Genomic DNA, 25,595 nt, shown 5'->3' on the forward strand with positions numbered 1-25,595 from the left:
TATGTCTGGAGACTTAATTGCTTAATTTTCACTATTAAGATTCTTGCCAAAATCTCTCTCTAAGCTAAAACTCTGCTTTGGTCCTGGGTTACATTAAGTTCCCATCAACAATATTATTACAGTCATAATGACAACAGTATCTACATTCTGTTGCACACAGAGCAATTGGCCTTTGAGGCTCCAGAGGATGCTGTGAACTTTACTACCTTTATTCAGACACAGAAAACACAGGAGCTGCATCTGTTAGAGATGTATCACATATTTTAAGACTTACACTCCCAGAATCTTTGTTTTGCATTTTTTAACCAAAAAGACAAATGTAGCATATTTCCACTGAAAAAAACCCAAACCCCAAACAAAAAACTATACACTGTAGTTGTTCTCTTTGTCTACAAAATATTCAAGGGGATTTTGAAGGAACTGAACCAGCAGCCAGCCTCAAACATATCATATTACTTTCTCTTCATTTTAATGCATTTTTTCTTCCCTTTTTCAAGAAGCTATTATAAATTAAAATCTCAGTAGTCTGCAAGTGACTGTATGCATAATGTGGACCTCCATAATTTTTCAAAAATGAGGGGTTTATTAGGTAGAAAATCCAAAATGACAAGTGGAATATAAATAAAATTGTGTCAAAATAAATGCTTAGCTTATTCCAACTCAGCTGGTGCAGGACCACAAGAAATACTGCCAATGAATACTTGATATTTGTTTGAACTAAACTGCAGATCATTCATAGTTCCTTGCTAGCATAAAGGTACTATTACTAAATAAGGAGAACAGCTATAGAAAGAGCTTTAAAAGGAAGTCAAAAGTGTTTCATTTTTTTAATGTTCACCTCCCATGAACATTTACAAACATTTGTCATAAGCTTAGTGTGTAAGACTCTAGGACTGCCAATGACAGAAATGGAAAGGAAAGATATCCTGACGTGTTTCTGTTCGACAGAGAAAAAAGCCTTTCGCACAATACAAGCGAACAAGCAGGACAGAACTGGCTATAGGTAGGAGTCAATAGCATGATACACTCCCTGTGAATACTATCTTTCCAGGAGATTAATCCTGTAATTTTTATTTCCCACTTTCTCTTTAATTTCAGCAATTAATCACTCAAAGAGGATAGTAACATACAGATAACCCCTACCCACAAGAACAGGCACTTTGACAATAAATACACCGCAGCATTAGTGAAGGAGAGCTTTGAGCAAAGCTGCCGTTCACAGGCAGGGTGCCATGGGGAAGACGAGCAAGGGCCACCCAGCCCATTGGGTCACCTGGGCCAGTATGTTTGGGACAGCATGCTTTCAAGCAAAAGACCCAACACCACCGCTCATTAGGTCTGATTCTTCCACAAAGGGGGCAGTTTGGGCAATGGAGACAACGTCCTAACTGCCTATGTCATTTGGTTAGCACTTCTACCGCCTCAGAAATGTAGAAAAGGGACACACTTGTATCTCATAGAAAAGTAATATTATGAACTGCCACCTAGAGATGCCAACACTATTAAATCAGTTGGAAATGGGCTTGAGCAACTGTATTTACATGCTGATGTCTTCCAAATATCTAAAATACCTATTGGGTGTTAGATTTAATTATCTAATTTTGGCATTTGATATACTGCTTCCTGTGCTGCCTTCAGCTTCCAAGTAAGGAGAAACCTTTAAAATAAATCATTAGGTAATTCTTCGTTGACTTGAAAGCAGGAGAGTGAATTTTTATTAGTCAGCAGTAGCACATATTCTGTAAACTTCACACAGTAATATCCAGATGATACAATACCTACAGATACTACCTCCATCATGAAAAAAACCCAAAACTTTCCCACTGGGTGGTTTCGAGCCCATTTCCAGCTGTGCTGTAAATAGCTGCAGCCAGCTGGTACTTGCACCCACCCACTCAAACTGGTAAACTCCTCAGCAAGTAATTGTCTCTCTAGTAGTCCTGTCCCTGGGTATATGTAGATATGGCAGGAATGTGCCTACCTACATTAGTGGTTAAAGACTTCTGACTTCGAAGAGCAACACTGTTTTGCCTTGGTGAGGCTTTGCTAAAAAATATAAGGCACCAGAGAGGGACCTTTCTGTTATCCCTGCCCTGATGCTCTGGGGAAAGCTTTTCAGTGGAGAGGTTTTGACTAATAGCTCACATCAGGGATGAAAGAGAGGGTAAAACCAAGAAAAGATGACCAGGAAAGACAGTCTGCAAGAAAAAAAAAGCATAGGTAAATATACAGGTATGACAGCATTTTGGAGTCAAGTTGTGTGAAGTATGAAAGTGAGGGAAGAGCTGTAAGAGGAATTGCTGGGTCTAGCAGACCATTTACTGCTTAAACTCTGCTCACAAGGGGACAGTCTCAGCTTGTTGGAAACAGCCAAATGCAAATTGTTTGTACAGTGAAATTAGGAAGCAGTGCAGACAGACTTGCTTAGGGAATAAAGATTTATTTGTAAGTCAAATCATAGAGCACAAAACAACTCAGAAGATAACCTGCAGGCAATTCAAAGAGACCTGACTCTTAACGCTTGCTGAAAAGCGGGAGGGGGAGGCGCTGATGATGGACTGAGAAGCACAACAGAGACAAGGTTTAGACTAGAAAAATAAAGCAAACAGCTGTAAACCAAGGTCATTTCACTCTTGAGGTGATCTCAGTCATCTCAGAAGACAGCATTCCAACTCTTTTTGTTTGGTTGATTGGTTTGGTTGTTTGAGGGTTTTTTGTTTGTTTTGTTTTAAAATAAGTTGGTACACATGGATGGCAGAGGTACCCAGGCTTCAATTGGCATAAAAATCATCCTGGTGTGAAATGGGGAAGAGTGTGAAGATGCAGGAAGATGATATAAATGATGAGAAACACAGCAACTAAACCATCTGTTAGGAACTTTTGATGTTAGCTCATGAGAAACTGATATCTGGCCTTTTGGGAAGGTTGGTCACTGCACCGACTTGGTAGGGACATCTTGAACCTGTCAGCCACTTCTGTGGCCTGTGTGCAAGGAGCCAAGAAGGACAGCACATCAGCTCAGGCAGTCTTGGCACCCATAATGCAGGTGTTGTGGTTTAACCCCGGCTGGTAATTAATTACCACGCAGCTGCTCACTCACTGCCCCCTCAGCCAGACGGATGGGGAGGAGAGTTGGAAAAGAATGTAAAACTCAAGGGTTGAGATAAGAACAATTTAAGAATTGAAATAAAATAAAAATGAATGATCAATAATAAAAATTATGGTAATAATAGCTATAATGAAAAGGGGAAGGGAAAGAATAAAATCCAGAGGGAAAGGAAGAAAGGAACACATGGTGCACAACGCAGCTGCCCACCACCCACTGGCCAGTGCTCAGCCAGTGCCCAAGCAACGATCCACCTGCCCCGGCCAACCCCCCAGGCATGACGTCCCATGGTATGGAATACTTCTTCAGCTAGTTTGGGTCAGTGGACCTGGCTGTGTCCCCTCCAGCTTTTTGGCTAGCAAGCCCTGAGAAAATTAAAAGCCACATCAAAGCCAAAACACAGCATTGCACTAGCTCCTAAGAAGATAATTAAGTCCATTACAGCTGAAACTATGACAGCAGGTCATTACGGAGATAGCAGACTGGACAGAAAAAAGAAAAAAAATACTACAAAACCAACAATCAAGGGATACCAATACTTACTGTTTCCGGCAACATTGTGTTACATGTTAAACAGTAGTGGCTTTCAAATGTCAGTCCTTATAATAATCGGTATCATTACAATATTCCCTCATATTACAATCCTTAGAGAACTTAATCATTACCAGTCACACAGAGAAAGATATGTTGCTTTTTAGACATTAAAAACCTGTAGATGACAGGCTGAGGGGGCCAGTATGACCAGGTATTCAGAATACGATGAATCCCTTTTAAGGAAAGATGAACACCTGCATGCTTGCCTGTACCTTTAAAGTTCCAGAGGAATCAACAAACTTTCACTGAATGACCTATTAAAATGGCCAACTGCAAAGTGTGATGCTAGACCTAATAGGGGAAAAAAGAGGAAGAAAAAGACAAAAGTCATAGTATTCTGCAGCAAAAGCTGCAAGTATTTGGAAGACTGATGTTCTAGGGAGCTCACCCAACAAAACTGCAGAAGGCACATGTTAAACATATATGTTAGTTTACCATAAGAAAACAAGAAATTTTCAGGCAGCACTAAGGTACCAGCACTACTTCAGTTTTTATCATAGATTCAGAGAATAAACCCAATAGACTATAAGGGCTACTAGCCTGGACATAGATATGCAAAGCAAATTAGTCAAATTAATTACATAAATTTATGCTGCAGAAGCAACCAGTGTTTGAACCAGCTGTGAAAGACAGCAAAGTAGGATGCTCAATACAAATGAAAAAAAAAGAAGAAAAAAAAAAAATCAAAGCACTCTGGATTTGGGGTATTTGCTCCTACGGAACAAATCCATCATTCCTGTCTCTCATTATAAAGCCATATCTCAAGAAGAAAATGTTAGATTTAAAATCTCTCTACAATCGTATCCAGAAATAGCTAGACAAAACATTAGTTGCTAATAATGAAACCCAGGACTGGTGGGATAGTTCTGAGATCAGATAGCACATTGACCATATAGAGATCTCTAAAACAACCTAAAACCAAAACAAACCACAAAACCCAAAGCAAACAAACAAAAAAACCACAATTCCAAATTAATGTGAAAGCTTGAGGAATTATTATTTAGTTGTTTGGACAATGAGAATGAAAAAAAATCCTGGAGGGGAAATCACAGTTCCCTCTGGGGTGCAGAATGAGGAGTTGAACTTGTCGGGGAAACAACCACAGGAGTTGGGCATCTTTAACTTTCAAAGGCGATAGTCTTCAGGGAGGCAAGACACTAGTGGCATACACTGAACAGATGCCTGGGATCTCATACAGCAGATACCTACAGGGGTGTGTCTACACCCGTGTCACTCACCCTGGGCTGTTTAAAGCTGGAGAGAAACAGTCTCAGAAGCGAATCCCAGTGGTTGTACCTAGGAATAAATGATACATGGACTGATGGCTCATTTACCATCTGCACATTTCTCTGTGTGTATATATAACCACTTCAGATTCACTACCTTGGAAATTAATATAATAAAAACACTAGAACTGTTACACTCTTTTTTTATTTATTTAAAAAAAAAACCCATACACATTAACATCTGTTAATGTAAACAATTTTAAAGACTTTTGAATTGTTTTTTAAATTACAGTTTCAATAACTGCTTTATTGTGGCAACACTTGTTGCAATAAATATGAAATATTACCTTGAATTTCAGAATGCAAGTAATAACATATCATAAAAATGTGTGGAACACTTTATCTGCAGAGCACACAGACTTTAAAAACCAATTTTCAAACAACTCCGTGATGAGCCAAAAACAGCTAATGATTTAACCTTACTCCCTTGGTGCCTAATTAAACCAGGCCAAATCAGTTGGTTTGACAGGGACTGAACAGATACTTAGCTGGTGATTAAATCTGTGCTTGTGGTGTCCCTTTTCCTTGCCAGTGTGGAATTTTATAGACTGTCCATGATTTTTAATAGCAAAATTAAATCAGTAACTCACAGCAAGATATATATTAATGTAAAATTGCCTCTCATCTGTTCGTAGGCACTATCTGGGCATACAACATTTTCTCCCAGGTTATTTTTGTTTCTTGAGGTGGTGCAGGGCTCTTTGATTTTAAAACCTGGTTGAAAAACTGCTTCCAGAATCGCTGCAGACAAGAGTATTTCACAAATGGGTTTACCCTTCTGCAGCAGGGTATCTCATAAATATTTTAGGATATTTGAAATTCAAGCCGTGCTGGTTAATTAGGATTGGTTATATAAGTTGCATAGTACTGGAAGACTGAAAAATCTGTGTGAAAGAAAAAGTTCGAAAAAGCTGCCAGCCCTTTCTTTCCTGGAGGGACATATGCCTGTGCTGAAGCAGAGCTGTTGGAAAGATGAGGCTATAAACATTTTTTTTACTTTGGTGTGCCCTTAAATTGTTCTTGTTTTACTCATCCAGAAGATTGCTGTATGAAGCCAGCAGTAAAGTAGTACGTTTCCATTCCATTTTTTCAGTAGGAAGTGATGCACCACAGCTAATCCGTGACAGATCGGTCTGGATGGATGCATACTGGCTGTTTTGTCTGTTATCCCAATTTTGGTGCTGCTATCACAAATGAAAGCTGGTATCAAAGTTGCCACACTCACAAAAAAAATACTTTTTACTAATTAAAGCAGTGAATTAAGCCCATTTTAATGAAGTATCTTCTTATTGCTTCTAATCAGACCAATTTTAGCCGTATCTTATAAACCGTAAGTTCAAAAGCACATTTTCTGGAGGATGACCCTGTACCTGCTGAAACACACATTCAATACATTAAATTAGAAAGTGCATGTACACAGCCATACTGCTATTTACATAATATTTTTCTGTTTAAACCTGATCACATAGATAACGCAAGTGCAAACACTTCATATATCTGAAAACTTCTGTAAAGCTTCAGAAGAAATTCCAGCAGACATCTCAGAAATCAATAACCACTGTTTTTTGGAATTCTTTACTTAATGTCACTATTAACTTGCTAAATGAAATGGCATTCATCAACACACCGGTCACAAAAGCAACGTCCACTGTGCTGTTTCTCATGGCCCACCACAGACCCTGAGGTCAGCAAACCTGTGAATAAAAAAATGTAACTCATTATTTGAACTGACTTGATTGTTAAGACACTGGGAAGGTACAAGTTACATCTGAAATTATTATTTTTTTCCATTACAGACAATTAACTGACAGTAGTCCTAAGTCACTGAAAACAGGAGGGAAATAAATCTGACAGGAGCTCATGAAATCACAGCTTGAAGAAAGTAAATAGAAAATGATCGTTCACCGTCCAATGACAAGAATTAGGGGCCACTTCAATGATCAAGAAGCAGTTCAAAAAACAACCAAAAGGAAAAAGAGATTTTTCACACTATGGGATGGTAAATTCTGTAACGCATTTCCATAGGTTGCACAGATGCCAAAAAGGTATATGGTTTAAAAATGATAGGGGTACCACAGAAAAATGTAGGGACCAATAAAGTTATGGATACCAGCTCTAGCTAATAAAACAAAACAAATTAAAACAAAACTTTAAACTGCAGGTCTCTTGTAACTGGAAGTTTTTGTCTGGGAAACTTAGTGAAATGTTTGCCTTAGTCTTTTACTCCTCCCTGAGAACATGCTGTGGGCTACCTACTAAGACAGCATGTGGAGCTAGATAAGCCTTGATCTGGACAAATCTAACTTCCAATTTTCTCCTGAGCATCAGGTCCAAAATACCCAGTGACCAGGATAAAACAATAATAAAACTTCTAAAAAAAAAGATTGTCTATGTGAATTTTAGTGAAATTTATATTACCTGGTCGTTTCAAATTTATATTAATTGGCTATATATGTTAACATATCTAAACCATGTGGAAATAATAATCCCTTTTAGGAAGAAAATCTTTCTTACTGCTTCTCAGAAGCAATGATTACACCATATGTTATCAATTCAATAGCAAGAGTACATTTAGCAGAAATGCATTTAGGAGAAAAATGTGAGCAAAATTAAAGTACAGGTATTAAGCAGGTTTGACAGTAGGGAGTTAAAGGAGCATGAAATTAGGCTATGCTAAGAGGTGATTTTTAAAATGGCTGATTTCCACCAAAGCACTACTATATTCCTGTCAAGTATTATGTGCTCTCAAATGCATAACAAAGAGCATACCAGGCTCCAGAGGCAGCAGAAAAGATTAATTAATTGGAAATGCTGAACCAACCAGTCTGAAAAGGTCAGATCACCTAACTCTTTAACACATAAAATAGAGTGACCATTAATGCTAAGAGTAAAAGAGAAGAAATTGATCTTGGACTCAGGAAGCAAGCAGAGAGCCTGCAACAGCACTACAACATGAAGACATTTAGAATTTCTTAGCCAAGTCATAGGTGTTCTCCATGATTTTAATTTCAAACGTATTGTTTTCCACCCCTCTATACCATGGGGCTTTCTACCAGAGCCTGCATTGATTCACACCAGCATCTCACAGGAGGAAGAAACATTTGGATTAAGTGACAAAGCTGGACAAGAGATCCCAGCTAGGTTTCCAGGGTCATAGGATAATTCAGGCTGGAAGGAAGCTTGGTGGCTCTTCCAGACTAACCTCTGCTAAATACATCACAGATTCTAACAGGTTCCCCTATACCATTCCTACATTTCCCCATGCTCCTTTCCCATGCCTACTCTACTATTTCCCCAATGCTTTTCCTACAAAATAACCATGACCAATTGTATCATATAATAATACTGTATTTTTTAAAGTATTAACCACTTGCAGTTTAGCCTGCATCCTCAAGCCATGTCTGCTGTGCTGGCTTCTGGCAGCAGCTCCAGCAGTCGGCTGCCTCTGTGCTGGCCCTGCTGCAGTACCGCATCTCTGCTGAAGGGGATCCAGCAGTGGACACGTAAGAAGACAAGCTTCCACGCTGGAGGAAAGCCAATGGCCACATCCCACAAGAGCTCCGTGTCAGCTTTGGTACCTTTCAACACATGCCAAGATGATTTAGAAGTAAATAGCAAGGTGACAAAGTTTATCAATTATATCAGAACTATCCAGAGTATTGAAAATGAAAGCTAACTGCAAAGATTCATCAAAGGATCTTCTGATATGAGCATTGCAGTGACAGGACAAACTAATTATCAATAACTGAAAGAAAGAAAACTGTGGAAAACTGATGTTCTGTAAATCTAAGCAGTGGTGAGCTCCAAATTAACAGTTACACACAGAAAGAAACCCTGCAGGATGCAGTCTGAAAGTGCCACTGTTGTGCAAAGTGCCACTAGGAAAATAAAATGCTAGGATTTAATAGGGAAGGAACAGAAGAAAACAGCATTTGTTTTACTATTGAATGTATCGTTTTGTGCATCTCAGAAAAAGACCGTAGAGATACTGCTCAGATGAGTAGAGATTCAAAACAGCTTCTACAGTCTAGAGCAGAGAAAAAAATGGTGGGGGACATGACAGAAGGCTGTAAAAACATGAATTGCATGTAGATAAAGTATAAATAAGCCATAGTTATTTGCCTTTTTTCATGTCACAAGGCAGAAAGGACATCCAACAAAATTAACAGGCTATAACCTTAAGTAATTAAAAAAGAAATATTATTTCATAGCACATATAGTTGAAATTTAGAATTTTTTAGCTCAAGACTTTTGACTGCTTTTTTATGGGATCTGCCTTTTCAAATAGCCACTGACCACTACCTCCCATGGGACAGGAGCAACCTGAACTGCTACTCTTATTCTAGGTGCATTGCTCATTTACTGCTGCCATTGTCTTCTCCCAACATCTCTTTTTGATCCTTGCTCTCCAAGGACATACTTGGCTTTACCCAGCCATACAACATTTACTTTTATATTTATTTAAAAATATGTTGCTATTATATAGTAGTAAATTAATAGCATGTTAACTATATCTGTACTTGTTTTCATTCCTAATTTATTTCCAGTGCACTCACTTCTAGAATAAATGAACTCCACAAAACATATTTTCATTAATATTGACTCAGTGTTTGAACTGGTCTGTAGATCTCATTTCCTGACGCTCCAGGCAAACACTTTCTGAGCCAAAGTCAGTGGAGAAGGTGTCAGTGCTCAATTTGTTGAAAAGTCCAGTGATCAAGAGGATTTCACGAAAACATGGGCACAGACAGAAACAAATGTTTCACATTTAACAAGCCCTTTTCACAAGTACAGATACACTCACTGTATTTCAGTCAGAGGCAGCAGCTCTAAAAAGGACTAGGCAATGATGAAACACCCTAATTTTGTTCACCATTGCACTTTGTCAATAGTCACACTAACCCTACTGGAGTGAAAACCATGTCAGGAGCAAGCAATTTCTTTCATCAATGGCAAATAAATCTAAGTACTGTGAATTTGAGACAAAGAAGTATATTAGATATTGTAGTACTTTGGTGCTTCAATTCATTATGTTGAAATAATCTTAAACATGAATGATTTAAGTCTACAGTACAGTTAAAGACTCTACACTGAACCTAGTTTATCCCCAATTCCTACTTTTCTGGGAAATATTTAATTTTCAGGTTTTATACAGACTAAAAAATAATGCCATTTTTTTTGTTTTGTTTTTCCTTTTATTGCTTTTTGGAGATGGCAGAGAAATAAAAGGAATGAACATAAAGAGTATCCAAACTGTGCCACAAAGATCAGCACCAATGGAGAATACAGAACAAGAAACAGACTGAGCTGATACATCTATCACAGCACAATGTAGTGCCGTGCAGGAGCTCTGGCACCAGTCTGGAAGCAGCATTATCATGTTCATGTGCCATAAAATGTCTCACCCAGGTACATTTCTGGTTGTCTCAGTGAAAAGAACCAGACAAACCAGTAAAAGCCATCTCATTTCCTTGTAGAGAATAGACATGCCTCTGAATTACACTGTCTGCAGGGGTAGGGCTGGACCAAGACACTCTTGTTCAGGTTAGATGCACTGAATCTTCTTTGGGTTCAAGGGGGGGGTCTCTCAGCTGAACATGGGTGATGCACGATGACCTTCCAATCACCCTAGGAAAGGAACTGGTTTGCCATTGCAAAGTGCAGTTGAACAGCAGATAGTGAACCATCTGTCCTGGTTTGAGCTGGGACAAAGTTAATTTTCTTATTAGTAGCTAGTACAGTGCTGTGTTTTGGCTCTGATGTGAGAACAATGTTGATAGGACACTGATGTTTTTACTTGTTGTTGGGTGATGTTTATACCAAATCAAGGACTTCTCAGTTTCTTGGGCCCTGCCAGCCAGAGGGCTGGAGGGGCACGGGAAACTGGGAGGGGACACAGCCAGGACAGCTGACCCAAGCTAGCCAAAGGGATATTCCATACCATATGATGTCATGCTGAGTATATAACCTAGGGGAAGAAGAAGTAAGGGGGGGACATCTGGCATTATGGCATTTGTCTTCCCGAGTAATCGTTACGTGTGATGGAGCCCGGCTGTCCTGGGGATGGCCAAACACCTGCCTGCCCAGGGGAAGTGGTGAATGAATTCCTTGCTTTGCTTGAGTACACGGCTTTTGCTTTACCCATTAAATTGTTCTAATCTCAACCCCTGAGTTTTACATTCCCTTCCAATTCTTCTCCCCATTCCTCTGAGCAAGGGGGATTGAGCAAGCGGCTGCGTGGTGCTTGGTTGCCAGCGGGGGTTAAACCACAACACCGCCACACACTGAATAGGAAACCTGTGGTCCTAGTGGAAGTAAATTAGAATTTTTCCATCTACAGGTCAATTCTCCTGTTATGATCTGTGTCAGGCTTTGCTGAAGTTGGTTGGTACAAAGATCATTCATTTCCAACAGCAGCAGTGACCCAAAGAGGTCCATTTTTAGGGTAATGGTTTGTTATTTTTATTGCTTTGCAACAACTGACAGACAATGAAATGTTATAGCCAGCAACAAACAGCAATCAAGTTTTCTTATCTTTCCATACATTTGTCTCCATTGCCATTTAATTAATGTCTCCTTCACTCCAATGCCTTGTGTACAGGACATAAATTTGTACTTGGCCTCAAGGCAGTCATAAGAAGGATCCTGCACTGAACTACCATGGTGTTAATCCAGGGTAATTCTGTTTCAACCTGTGAATGATAAAACCTGTAACTCGGTCATCATAGACCCTTCCAAGCCTTTTCATGTGCTCTATTATGTGTCTTCCACATAAACCTTTTCTTCTTAATGTCATTTCAATCCACATTACTAAAACAGACATTATAGAAGAAAAAGAAACTTCAAAAATTTTAGAATAAACTGCTTTATGTGGCAATTTATATTTGTTTAATCACAGAGTTATAAACACTGCATAATTAGGAGGGGCAGCCTTCCAGGAGACTGCTTCAATGCTTTCTACCATTGTAGAAATTAGTCTGGGTTTTTCTAAGCAGGATTAATGCAAATCTCATAGAAAGTCATCATAAGCAAGGCACAGAACACTAAGAAAAAATGCCAACAAGTATATGAATAAATTCTGTTACAAACAAATGAAATTTTAGCCATAATTATCCCACAGGAGTAACTTATTTATTTATTTTGTATAGTCCTTTGCATTTGTAAATTCTTAGCTAGTTTTTAGATAGTCATTAACCTCTGGACTCCCCGTTTCCCAAATATCACTATCACCAGTTTAGAGAGAGAGGGGGAGAGATAATTTTCTCATGAAACAGAGCAATTCGTGCAGGGACATATAATCAAATAATAAAATTCAAAAGCTAACCTCCTTGCCTCTGTTCAAATTAATTTATCATTTTCCACTTTCAGTCTGTAAGCAAGGCTACAGACTGAATTAAATGGATTGTCCCCTGAGGAAATGTTCTGGGAAATAAAAGACGAATAGAAATCTTTAAAAATAATAAACATTGTTGATCACCAGTTATGCCAAGTAGATGAGAAATAGAAAAGCAATAAGACAGAGAAAAAAACCACATCATCCAAAGGTTCTTCAGATGTAAATCAAAAGAGAATAGGAAACATGTGGGACTTGCCTTCATCAAAGATGGAGCAAGCAACCTTCATGCCCCCCACCCCATCCCTGAAGGTAATATCCAAACAGGAATTCATGCATTTCTGTATTCAATACAATGACAAAATTGGATACCAAACTCCATAAATCAAATTCACAAGGCTGTATTAAATGCTTGAACTGTCTGTACATTGAAAGGTCAGGAGCTGGATACGATTCTGAGATCCAGCCAGCTGAACTGTGGGATGCCTCTTAGCGGAAAATAATGAATGGAAGAATGCACATGCCTGAAATCACCTCTGTGATCTCCTGTCCATTTAGCTGTCTATGCCCAGATGTCTATGAGAAATCAGTATTCAAAACCATTACTGTTATATACTGATATGCTTTTTTGTTCAAACAACTGGTCCCTTTCTTTAGAAAAGCAGTGTCTGCTTCCAATCATCCTGTGATAGCCCAACAGTTAGGCAGGACCACAGCTGGCCAGACAGCTGGGGTCCTAAGCTCTCTACAGCCATAGGTATTTAAAACCACACCTTATGCATCCAAAGAAAATGCCTATAATCAATCAATAGGCCCTGGAATAAGCTATGGAAGAGGAGAACCTTGTTCAGTCTAATAAAACAAAAACATTTAATATTCCGTAAAAATGTTCAGGTGCAAATCAGACAGGGGAAAAATGGTTTAAAATAGCAATCAATACAACTGCAAATGTGTATTTACTACACGGGCAGCTGAACGACTGGCCATAAATTATTTTAAACTGGTAATTAAAAGGATAATTTTTCTAACACATCCTTTTGTAACAGCTTCCGAATAGAAGGAATAAGGACAAAAAACGTATCCAAACTCTAGGATATAGCCCAAAACTTTTATAGGGGAATTTTAGGATGTGTTGGCAGATGTCTGGAGATACTGACCCAGATGTCCTTCCCATCCTCCGTTCCTATGTTGCTTCTCCGTAGGAGGCTACAATCAATGTGGCCCCTGGCTTTAGATGACTGGAAGAGCCATTGAGAATATATATGTAAGAGCTGGAAGAGTAGATACTGATTGATTCACAGTAAAGCACTTCAACAGACATTGAAAAAGCATCCCATGATCCCAACCTATCCAACAGAAACTGCTGAACACAAACAAATACACAATTATCATCGTGAATCTGGGAAGGTATCGGGGATGAACCTGCTCATCCTAGGGGTCTACACTTTCAAGCTAAAAGAGAAAGTAGTCTTAGCAAAGGCTTAAAAGAGTGAAGGCAAACATTTAAAAAAACAGGGAGCTAAATTTAAACTCTTACAGTTTTTTAGGTACCATATGGTCATATTTTCAAAAACACGTAGATTATTTAAGAGCAAAAGCCCTGTATAAAGCCACAGGGACATGGAAACTTCAGAAATTGTTACCCAGCTGAGGGTCATTATCTTTAAGAATTAGGGTCTATGTAACTTCACATAATCATAGTTCTGCAAAATAACAGTGTCCAAGTCTGTAACCAACTGCTGACATCCTCAAAAGCCATACTTCAACTCCCGCTGAATGGTACCACGTGACAAAAGTGGCCTGGTGTTTTTGTCATATGCCTGAACAGTGACAGTTAACTTGCTAAAAATGTACCCTGCTGTGCTGAATGCAGGCTGGCGTATTCTTCTGAGACCTGTGCTTCGCTTTTAAAATACTATGATTGACCTGCAGTATAGGCATAACCAACCTCAGGCCCACCATCAGCTACTACCATCAGCAGGTAGTAAAGGCAGTTCACTAGCTATAAAGGGTCTGTAGAAGCACATATTGAGGGTTTTTTTAAAAGAATTACAGTTCGTAGATTTGGATTAGAAACTCCCATTAATTTTCGTGAGAATTCTTCCCACGCATTATTCAGGCAACTGTGGACCTCTCAGGTAAAGTGTCTTCCACTGTGCTTTTCAGTTAGTGTTCTCTCCAGCCTCATTGTGCCTGGATCCAGTCATTATTCCCAGCCTTAGCTAGCTTCCTGATTTCAACAATAACAAAACAACCAAAAAAAACCCCAAAAGAATAAACAGGAGAGACGCATGTGATTTATTTTTTTTTTTCCTCTAAGAAATCTCCCCTTCACATTAGGTTTGTGATAAACAGGTTTGGGAAACAGTAAGCTGCTCATGGGCCTCCCTATCCTTTGGAAGTGATCTGTTTTGCAATCTCACTCTGAAATTATGAATTGTCCTTCTTGTCCTCATACATAACTTATCCCGTTATATGTTTGAGGATTAAGATCCTAGTCCTTTGCACCGTGTTTCACACCAGACAGATTCATTTGGATAATTTTTATGATCCTTTGTCCTTTTCCCAGAAAACAAAATTTACAGCTAAATAAATGGATTTAAAAACATTTCAAAAACTGTTTAAAAAATTGATTAGCTCATGCCATCAGACTGCCTTAGCAAGGCAACTGGATAGAAAAGCATCAAATAGAAATATAAATAGTATATATATAAAAAACTTATGTGATGGATTACCTCTATGTGATGAATTACCTTTCAATTAAAGGTTTTCCGTGTTCCACAGGCAGGATCCATGTACAACTACCAAGTCTCATGGGCATCTAAACCAATTTACTTAAACATTTTAGGAAAGCAAATTGTGCATGATAGTACACTGGAACAGCAGCTGGTGGATTTGGGCATTTCTAATTTGTTGGCATTTTTCTGCTATGACAGTGTAAATTTTCAGAATTGAACAACTTTTTCCAATTTATTGATTTTATTTGCCATATGAGGTTGTTAAACATCATTAGCAGTAAATGCTTCATTTGTTTTTGTTCAGGAACAACAAAAATGTAAACATCCCCTTGTTTGTGGTGATTACACTTGCATTCCATTTTTGTTTTAGCTTAGCTGACTTGCAGAAAAACAAATGAAATACAACTTGGAAGTTTAATTACATATACAATCTGTCTGAAGTCAGTCAAGTAGTGCAATATTAACAACTCTGTAAAACTCAGTCAGCCCGGTGTTCAAACTTCAATCTGACTCCAGTTTATGAACAAACAGTTGTAACCTGTCATGCAGAGGTTTAATGAAGAAGAAATGCCCCATGCAGCAAGGTACCTGTGGAATAAGCAGCAGAGCTGGCGCATCCCCTCAGCCTTTAACCAGCCAGTTCCACCAAGAGGCAGGGCTCCTGGCCTCACTGGGTGCACCACTGTGGTTTTGGGATGGACTGGAGTTTTCATACAGCACTGCAGTGCTGTGCATACACAGCAGTGCGCTCTGGGATCTGTGCCTTTTGGTGCCTTGCAAAGGGCAGGTCTGAAGGCACAGAAGCAGTCAGCCTCCTTGATCAGCAGCAAAATAAAGCAAGTTCCAAACCGCTGAACTGGAGTTCCTCTCCCTCTTTTCCCCTGTAGTTCTGCTGCAATGACCAGCCAGTGCTTCTTACAGCAAGAAACACTGTGCTGGCATTAAAATCAACTTAGAAGTGTTTCTCTTGGGTGCATGCACCTGAGAGGATAAAATGGAAAATGTGAACGATGTGATTATAGCCAAGAGTGGCGGCAATGTTGAAGTCTTACTGAAAGCTTAGATGTGTGAACTCACATACCAGTAATCGCCAAGCATTTATTTGCAAAATTGTTCCTTTCAACTGGGTTTTCAGGGTGATACTGAAATCCAGCTCGTAACCCATGCCTGCTTTATGCCATATTCATTATAGTGAGGGTGAAGACAGTCCATATAATCTACCTTTTATGAAATATTCTGAAATTCAAAACTGTTGACAGCCAAACTAAGAAAGATTTCTAAAAAAGTAGTAGATGAAGTTTATTATGTTGATTCATCTAGCCTCAGGCCAGGCTATAGTAGCAATTTACTTACACAGAAAATTCTGCAAGAAAACCTGTAATTATTTGCTCTGTTATATGGTAAAATAAACACTGCAGAAGTACCTGGCACAATTCTACTAGGACAGATTGAAGATAAGGATGGAGTAAGAAAGCAATGAGACAACAACACATCCAGCACTGCTACCTGTAATGGCTTTCAGAAAGGATCAATACGCTCTAATACTGTAAGAAGAAATGATGACGCATTTTCTTTTGCCCCTAGAAGCTTCTTCACAGAGAAGAAAAAGAAAAATTTAACAATAAAAAAAAGAAAAAGATGGGAGTTACAGAGAACCATGTCACCTGAGAAAGGTAAAAAGCCTGTCACTACAGAATAGTAATTGTGATTTCAGTGCAAATCAGATAATCCTGTGTATGAGCAGTGAAAAACATATTTTTTGTATTATTTTATGTAATTTGTAAATATAGGTATGACATCTGCGCATATTGTATAGTATGGACATACATATTGCTGTACATAAAATTTTGTACATAGGTCTTAAGATTTCATTCTTAAAAATTTGATTGAACAACCCAGACAGATGTAAAAGCAAAGTCCTTGCTACTATTAAAGCCTGAAAATAAAGGTGGAATCATTTAGCTGAATTCCCGCTATTATACCTTCTGCTTACCTTTAACAAATAGAATTGATTATTTTAGTTCGAAGGGCCCTACAACAATTTTCTAGTCCAACTCAACTCCCTGGCTACTTCAGGGATAACCAAATGTTAAAGCATGTTGTTATGGGCATTGTCCAAATGCCTCTTAAACACTGGCAGGCTTGGGGCATTGACCACCTCTGTAGGAAGCCTGTCCCGGTGTTTGACCACCCTCTCAGTAAAGAAACACTTCCTAGTGTCCAGTCTAATCCTCCTCCGGTGCAGCTTTGAACCATTCCCACGTGGAGCATCACTGGACACCAGGGAGAAGAGATCAGCACCTCCCTCTCCACATCCCCTCCTCAGGCAGCCGTAAAGAGCCATGAAGTCACCCTCAGCCCCCTTTTCTCCAAACCATACGAGCCCAAAGTCCTTAGCCACTCCTCACCAGACATACCTTCTAGCCCCCTCAACAGCTTTGTTGCCATCCTCTGGATACTTCGAAGGACCTTCACATCCTTCTTAAATTGTGGGGCCCAGAACCACACACAGCACTCAGGGTGAGGCTGCACCACCACTGAATACAGCAGGATAAGCACCTCCTTTGACCAGTCGGCCAGTGATACTGTGTTTGATGCACCCCAGGATGTGGTTTGCCCTCTCGGCTGCCAGAGAGCTCTGGTGACTCACACTGAGCCTGCTGTCAGCCAGCACCCCCAGATCTCTTTCTGCTGGGCTGCTCTCCAGCCACTGCTCTCCCAATCTATACTTGTGCCTGCCATTACTCCATCCTAGGTGCAGGATCCAGCATTTAAAGTTGTTAAATTTCATCCCATTAATGATTGCCCAGGGCTCCAATCTATCTAGATCCCTCTGCAAGGCCCCTCATACCTCATGAGGGTCAACAGCACCTCCCACTTTGGTATCATCAGCAAACTTGCTAACGATGCATTCAACTCTTGCATTGAGGTCATTGGTAAATATATTGCATGGAACTGCCCTAGATTTGAACCCCGAGGAACACCACTGGTAACCCATCACAAGCCAGATGTAGCCCCATTCACTACAACCTTTTGAGCTCTGCCCTTTAGCCAGTTCTTCACCCAGTGCACTGTGAATGCACCCATTCCACAGTTGGACAACTTATCCAGAAGTATGCTGTGAGGGACAGTATCAAAAGCCTTACTAAAATTCAGAAAAACTGCATCCAGCACCCTCCTTTTGTCCACTAGGTGGGTGACCTTGTCACAGAAAGGTATCAAATTAGTAAAACAGGACTTTGCCTTTGTGAACCTGTGTTGACTGTGCCTGATGATTGCATTATTCTTTAAATGCCTTTCAATAGGTTCCAGTATAATCTTCTCCATAATATTTCCAGAAAAATCTCACTGGAAGTTATGTACAATTTCACATTGGCACAACTTGCGCTATACATATGTACACGTTAAAACAGAAATCACCCACTGCAATGATGATAGTACAAACAGCAGAGCAGTTTTCAAGCAGTCACTATGTTCATATGTTAATCTCAACATTCCTGTGCACAAATTACTGTTTGCTAAACACGCTGATGTTTCATTCTTATGCTTACAGCACAGATATATAGCACAAATCATGCTACAATATAGGAAGTTAATGCAAGTAAATTGAAGTAATGTAAAAAGCCCTTCAGAAACTTCTGAAAGATATTCCTTGATTTTTTCCAAGGGTACAACTCTTATTTTTATCCCAAAGGAAAAGATGGTAGAACTAATACATCTAGGGTCTACTACCCTCTAAAAGCTATTTCTACAAAAAAATATACTGACTTAAAAATGGACACAGAAAATTGAGACTCCTGTGAATTGGGAGGGCAGGGCCCCTGATCTACATTATTCCCAACATATGCCCATCTGACTACTGGTATTTATCTGGTCTCAACTACCAACCAAATTCTTGTTTGTTCCAGTTAAACCAAAAATTCTCAAACTTTAAAAGTTTATTCATTGCTAGGTAAATAAGTTACCATTTTAGTAAGTCTGAAAAAGCAAAAATTTTATTCTTCCTTGGTGATTTTGGGTGCTATCATTCTGAGGTATCTGAAAGAAGACAGCTTTTTTTTTGAGACTGAATGATCAATATTTGAAATTGTTGTCTCTGCTTAACTCATCCAAATCTGAATATTTATGAATTATCCTTTCCCCAAAGACATTCAATGACTGTAAATTTCTGAAAATTACCATGAAAATGAAACTACTGGGAATAATATAAGCTTCATATTTGATATCAAGAAAATTATTTCTCTCTTTGTTCATGATCAATATTTTTGCAATGAATAAAAGGAGTCATAAATAGCTACACTGTGGAAGAGTACTTCCGGGTATTTTTTAATTAGCAGCCAACATAATGCCACTATAGTTTAGTCAATAAACTCAGCTGCAGAAATCAAAATGTCTAAAAACTCAACTTAAAAAATTAATTATTAGCCATAAGAAACTATCTACAAGGCAATAAATAACCTCTTAAAAACATAATTATTCTGACCTTAAATAGTCATATAATAATTATTCATGAGTAATGGAAATTACATTCACAAAATTAAATTCTCACCCTAATAACTTCTTTTAATCAAAGAAAAAAATAAGCTAATTAAAATTCAAAGACTCAGTGGAAGAATAGAAGAAATACAAAATATTCCATTTAATCCAATCACCAGTTAATTTGATTCTTTATATAATCTTATAAAGTCTTAAAAATGGAGTTTTATGATTTAAAGAGCATTCCTTCATATTGCTTTTACTCTTGTATTCAGCTGGATAAGCAAGAACCATAATTACTGATGCTAGTAACATTAACAGTGTGCAAACCCTTTTTAATATAGTAAACACCAAGTTCAGCAGCCAAATTGCAGAACTGCAAATGGGCATTTTGGTCACTGTAGCATTTGGACATGGCTTAATCAGACTTCAAAATAAAAATTAAAAACAGTGAAATTTCCACAGACCCTGAGCCAGCTGCTTGCTGGGCACCGGGGTAGCTCCCGGGAAGCAGCGGGGTGGCCCCGGGCAGGCAGAAGGCTGGCAGGGCCCACTGGAGCAGCAGACAGAGCTGTACACCCAGCATCAGTGGTGCTGGCAGGATCCGCTGCCCTGAGAAGGGCTGGGGGTCTGCAGGGACCCTCCCACATGCTGCCCTTCCCCAGCAAGGGTGGCTGGGCCCAGGGGCACCCCTCAGCCCTCTCCCTGCCCAGTGGCAGCCTGGGCTCTTTTCCTGCTTTGCTCCTGGGCAGTAGATGCTGAAAAAAAGATGTGGGAGGGCTTCTCACAGCAAGCAAGGTCAGACAGGTACCAAGGGAGGAAGGTACAGTCTGTCAGGGAAAATCAGCCACTAAGAAGAAAAGCTGTACCCAACTCTGAAATTTCCCTGAAACAAGTTTAATGACTTTTCCTTTCCATACCCTTAGCCCTGTATCCCCACTGATTCTCAAAGCTCCCTCACCTCCATAAATTGCCACTGACCACCCCATCTTCTCCAAGGTGTCCCACCTTCACTGGGACATCCTCAACTACTGCTAGCAACGGACTGAATATTTTCATCTAAAACAAGAGGGTGAAAAGCTCAGAATAAAATCTTTTGGGATTGCTATTCTTGTAAGAAGACTTCTTTTTTTACTGCAACAGGAAGTATTTTAAGATTTCTACTTCCACACTGTCAGCAACAGAATACTCAATTATTCTTAGAGCTGTAATGTGCAAATCGTTACAATTGTCTTTTCACCTGCTACAGGGTCCTTTCTTCCTTCTCTAGACAAATGCCTAGGCTCTTCATCATGATTGTACAAAACTTTTAACATAAAATTAAATAGCATATATCAATGGAACATTGTGTTTAATACAAATAGCTCCATTACTCAGCTACGGAGGACTATTTGAATATACCTTTCAGCTTTTTAAATAATTCCAAGAGCACAGCTGCTCACTAGCTTGGAGATGTACAATCACATATTCTTTTTAATCCACTGTGAATCATTCCTAGAACGAGGGTTTGTTCTTTCTTTTCATAAGGAAAAGGTATGAATTTTCACTGCGTTAAAAAGATGCAATCAAATTTTCTCTCCTTCCCTTGCAGTAACTGCCTTTTCTTTCATTACCGGTAACAAGACTTTTTTTTCCCCTCACCCCTTTCCTCCTCCAGGGTGTTCACTCACCATCCTGAGCATCTGTGTATCCTACCAGCAGGCCCCTATATTCATCAGCTCCCTGCTATTTCCTCCAGGATTTGGTTAAGAAATGGGGAATAGCTGCTCCTGAAAATGATAATGGGTTAGCTGTTTGAAGTTTCCCTACTGTCTTTCTTGTAAAGGTGAATGCCTCAGGACAGCAGAACATCAGCAACAGAAGAGACACACAATAGCTGCATGGAGTTAATAATTTTTCAAGAACTCATTAAAAAAGTCACTGCATTTCTTTTGCAGGAAACTGTTCATGACTTACACTATACCCCTATGAATATGATGAGAACTGCATCTTTCTTATGCTTTGGTATGTCATTGCTAGCTTGGTATATACAACTCATAGAAGAGCAATGCCTATTGCACTATGACATCTTTTTCTTTTGTTCTCAAGGCTGCTATTTTCAGCAGAATTATTCTTTCTCATCTTGTTTGTATGGTTTATTCATTGTTAAAAGAGTTGAGGCCTAATAATTTGAAGCATTTGTCTTTTATGTCAACAGACTTCTGCAAAACATTAATTGCCCTTCTTTATTCTTTAGAAAATATGTACATTTTCTTTTGGAAGATAAAATGTGATATAACATAAAATTATGGTCAGTTGCTAATGAGAAAATGAGGATGAAGACAGGATTTTGTTTAATGTATCTGTTTTTCTGGCTTGACTTGTATTTGACTGGAATTACTCAGAAGTACTTTGGTCACAGCTACACTGTGAAGTCCTCTGCTTCGACAGTGCTATTAACTGGACTGTTTCTCAATAAGAAGGTGCCCTGGTTTTGGCTGAGGTAAAGTTAATTTTCTTCCTAGTACCTGGTACAGTGCTTTGTTTTGGATTTAGTTTAAGAATAATGTTGATGGCACACAGATGTTTTCAGTTGTTGCTAAGTAATGTCTATACCAAGTCAAGGGCTTTTCAATTTCTCTTGCTCTGCCAGCAAGGAGACTGAGGGGCACAAGAAGCTGGGAGGGGACACAGCCAGGGCAGCTAACCAAACTGCCCAAAGGGATATTCCATATCATATGACATCATGCTCAGTATATAAACTGGGAGGATCTGGCCCAGGATGGGGCAATCGTTGCTCAGGGACTGGCTGGGTGTTGGTCAGTGGGTAGTGAGCAACTGTATTGTGCATGACTTTTTTTTTTTGTTTTATTTTGGGGTTGTTTGTTTGGGTTGTTGGTTTTTTGGTTTTTTTTTTTTTTTTTTTTTGGGGGGGGGTGTGCATTTTTTTTCTCCTTGACTTTTCTTTCTCTTTTTTGTTATCTCCCTTTTCATTACAATTATTATTAGTAGTAGCAGTAGTATATTTTACTTTATTTCAATTACTAAATTGTTATTGTCTCAACCCATGGGTTTTACCTTTTTAAGGATTCTTCTTCCCATGCAACCAGGTGGGGTGGCACAGGGCAGTGCTTAGTTGCTGGCTGGAATTAAAAAACAACAGGTGGTCACAATTTAGTGTTTCCAATAAATGTTTGAACATATATGCAGGTTGGGATTCTCATCAAATTCAAATCAGTATACTGCATTACCTACAGAGGGTGGAAGAGAACAAGCTATTACATTTCTGTCCTACATTTGAATTAGTCTGGCACTCTGCAGGACAGTATTCTGATATGGGCTTAAGACACATACAAATTTAGAGGAAGTTGCACAGTTTATAGTTTCAAGAATAAAAGGTGAATGTTTTTTTCCAGCAATTTGATTCTCAAAGATCTGCCTTTTAACAAAATGATGGAATGCACTTTAGAGTAAAAGTGACATCTGAATTTCTGATATTTGATCAGCTTTAACATCTTTGTATATAGATTAGCCCACAGGGTCCTCACTGTGTGGGGATGGGCTGGACCATGGTTGAGACCAAGCTGTGCCATAACAGGTCACTGGCCAGCACATGTTTCTAAGCTAGCTTTTGTCCTGAAAAAGACACAAAGACCTTGAAAAATGCTGGGGCATCACCCTCCTTTCAGTTGTACAAAGTTGATCAAGTAGCTGGCAGTACCAATACATCTTATCTCTGCCAGTGAAGATAAACCAGGCCCTCTCTGCCCAGAATAGTGGTTTCTCCTCAGTAGGAAGCTCTGCATGTGACAATTTTGCAGCATTTCTTCTCTCAGTCAGTGCCAGGTTACTGGATTTTGAAACATGAAAAGTTCTATTTAAGAAGTTCTCTGTGAGTAGGTCAAAGAAACCAATTTTGGATCAGATGTTTCACAGCTGTGTTGAGCTGTCATGATAATACATATACCCCTCCAATGCCCCACACACATCATGGCCAGATCCATTTCTTTACAAAATCAATGGACTTGCAGAGTATTGTGAATAGCTGTGCATGCTGTTTTACAATAACATTGTAATACTCTGTCAGATCACGAGCCTCTAGCGTGGACCATCACTTTCTTAAATGTTCAACTAGGTTTGGCTCCAAGGACCTGGAACTCTATCTTGGGAAACACAAACTGTATTGCACCAACCTATTTTAGCTGCTTCTAGCAGCTTCTCACAGAAGTCACCCCTGTATCCCCGACTACTACCAAAACTTGGCCACACAAATCCCTACATTTTGCTACACTGAAAGAACCCTATCACAAAGACATCAGCAAGTTGCCTCAATTCTTATTCCAGTGGAAAGGAAACTGTAACTATGGGGACCTCAACAAATCTAAATTGCACCTTCATAAGGCCTTGAAGAAAATGTTCTCCCGTATCAGATCAGGAATAAATACATTCCATGCTAGACATTATTTGCTATAAATATTCTCTCATATCTATTGTAATCTAATCTACATAAGGGCTGAGTAAATAGGATGTGCCTGAGTGAAAGGCAGAGTACTGCTGGAGCTGGAGCACAAAGCTAGAACAAAACCTTTTGGTCACAAGAATTCCACGGAAGAGAGTAACAAGGACAATTATTATTTTACAAAGTTTTAAAAAGTGCTGAGCGTGAAAAACGAGGCAGATACCTATGCCTGAAAGAGCTTGCAACTGAAATAGCTAGCAGAAATAGACAGTTATCAAAGGATGGCTAGAGGATGTGATACATCAAAAACTAAACTAAGCCAAGAAGATTAGCATACACCATACTAGTTCCTATGTTTCAGATTCAGTCATCCTCTGGGATCTTCGGTTTCAGAGAGATCAAAGCTTCATACATGCAGCATTAGAAACAGAGGTCGCTGAGAAAACAGCTGGTCAGGAATTTTCCAGTGAAACAAAATTTCATTCAAAACATCACCAGGTTCATAACCTTTGATGAATGCAAATGGGGTTTGAAGGAAACTCTACCCAGACTCTTAGTAAACAGTACAGCTGGATACCTTGAAGTCTTGAAAAGACTGGTTGGAGTGAGGGGTCTGACTATAACTAGGCTTTGTGCTATGAAAACAAGGTGCAGAGCTTCAAATTCACAGGGGGTTTCCTCTAAGGCTGCTCATATGAAATGGTGGAAACGGTGGTCCAGGTGGCACCTACCCTGAGAATACACTTGCAGCTGCTAGAGATCTTACCTATCTGCTTACCAATAATGAATTGCCTCTTAACTGGTGTCTCACCTTGTGGTTAGGAGATATTTTTATCCAAGGCAATCAAAAAATTCCCACCGTGCAGGGATGTTAGGACCTGGCTGCAGGCTCAATCTTGCAGGTAGTGGTTGTTGACGGAATGATTTCTGAGATAAAATATTGCATGGGCTGTGGGGTCGAGTGGGGGGGTGGGGTGGCACCCATCCAATTGCAGCAAAACCTATATCAGCAGTTGCTTTTATTTGTGTGACATCTGTAATTTCAGCTTCAAAAATCAAGGAAGATAAAGAAATTACATAGGGTGGGCAATGCCAGCTCATTTCATGTTTAAGTAAACAGCTACCAATTTGCAAGAAATTTCAGGTGGTATTGACCTGGATCAGATTCAAGTAAGTGATTTAGAAATAAGCAGCTGTGTATCTCATTACTGCTCCCCTCATCCATCCTGTCCTGTGGCACTTCCTGGTCAAGCTTGAGTCAACAAAAGAAATTATATTTTCTTTGCTCCTAAAGACCATCACAGTTTTTTGCTCAATGACCAAAGTCCAGATTTCATAATTATCTGCCAAAGTACATGTTTTTTAATCATGCATTCAATCCTAAACAAAAATAAAAATCACAATTTACTAGAGAAAGGCACACATTTTCTATGTACTCTGCTGTTACAAAAATAATTATGTTTTACTATAAGGAGAAAAACTTTCAGAAAGCTCCTGTTAGTTTCAGGAGCCATAGTGCTTCATGTTTTAGATTACTGCAGTATAAGCTGTAATGGATCAACAGATTTGTCATGCCCTTTGTTTACAAAACTCATTATTAAGTTTTAGCTGCTCACATTCATCA

Source organism: Falco punctatus (genome assembly GCF_963210335.1).
Source record: "Falco punctatus genome assembly, chromosome: 5".
NCBI lineage: Eukaryota > Metazoa > Chordata > Aves > Falconiformes > Falconidae > Falco > Falco punctatus.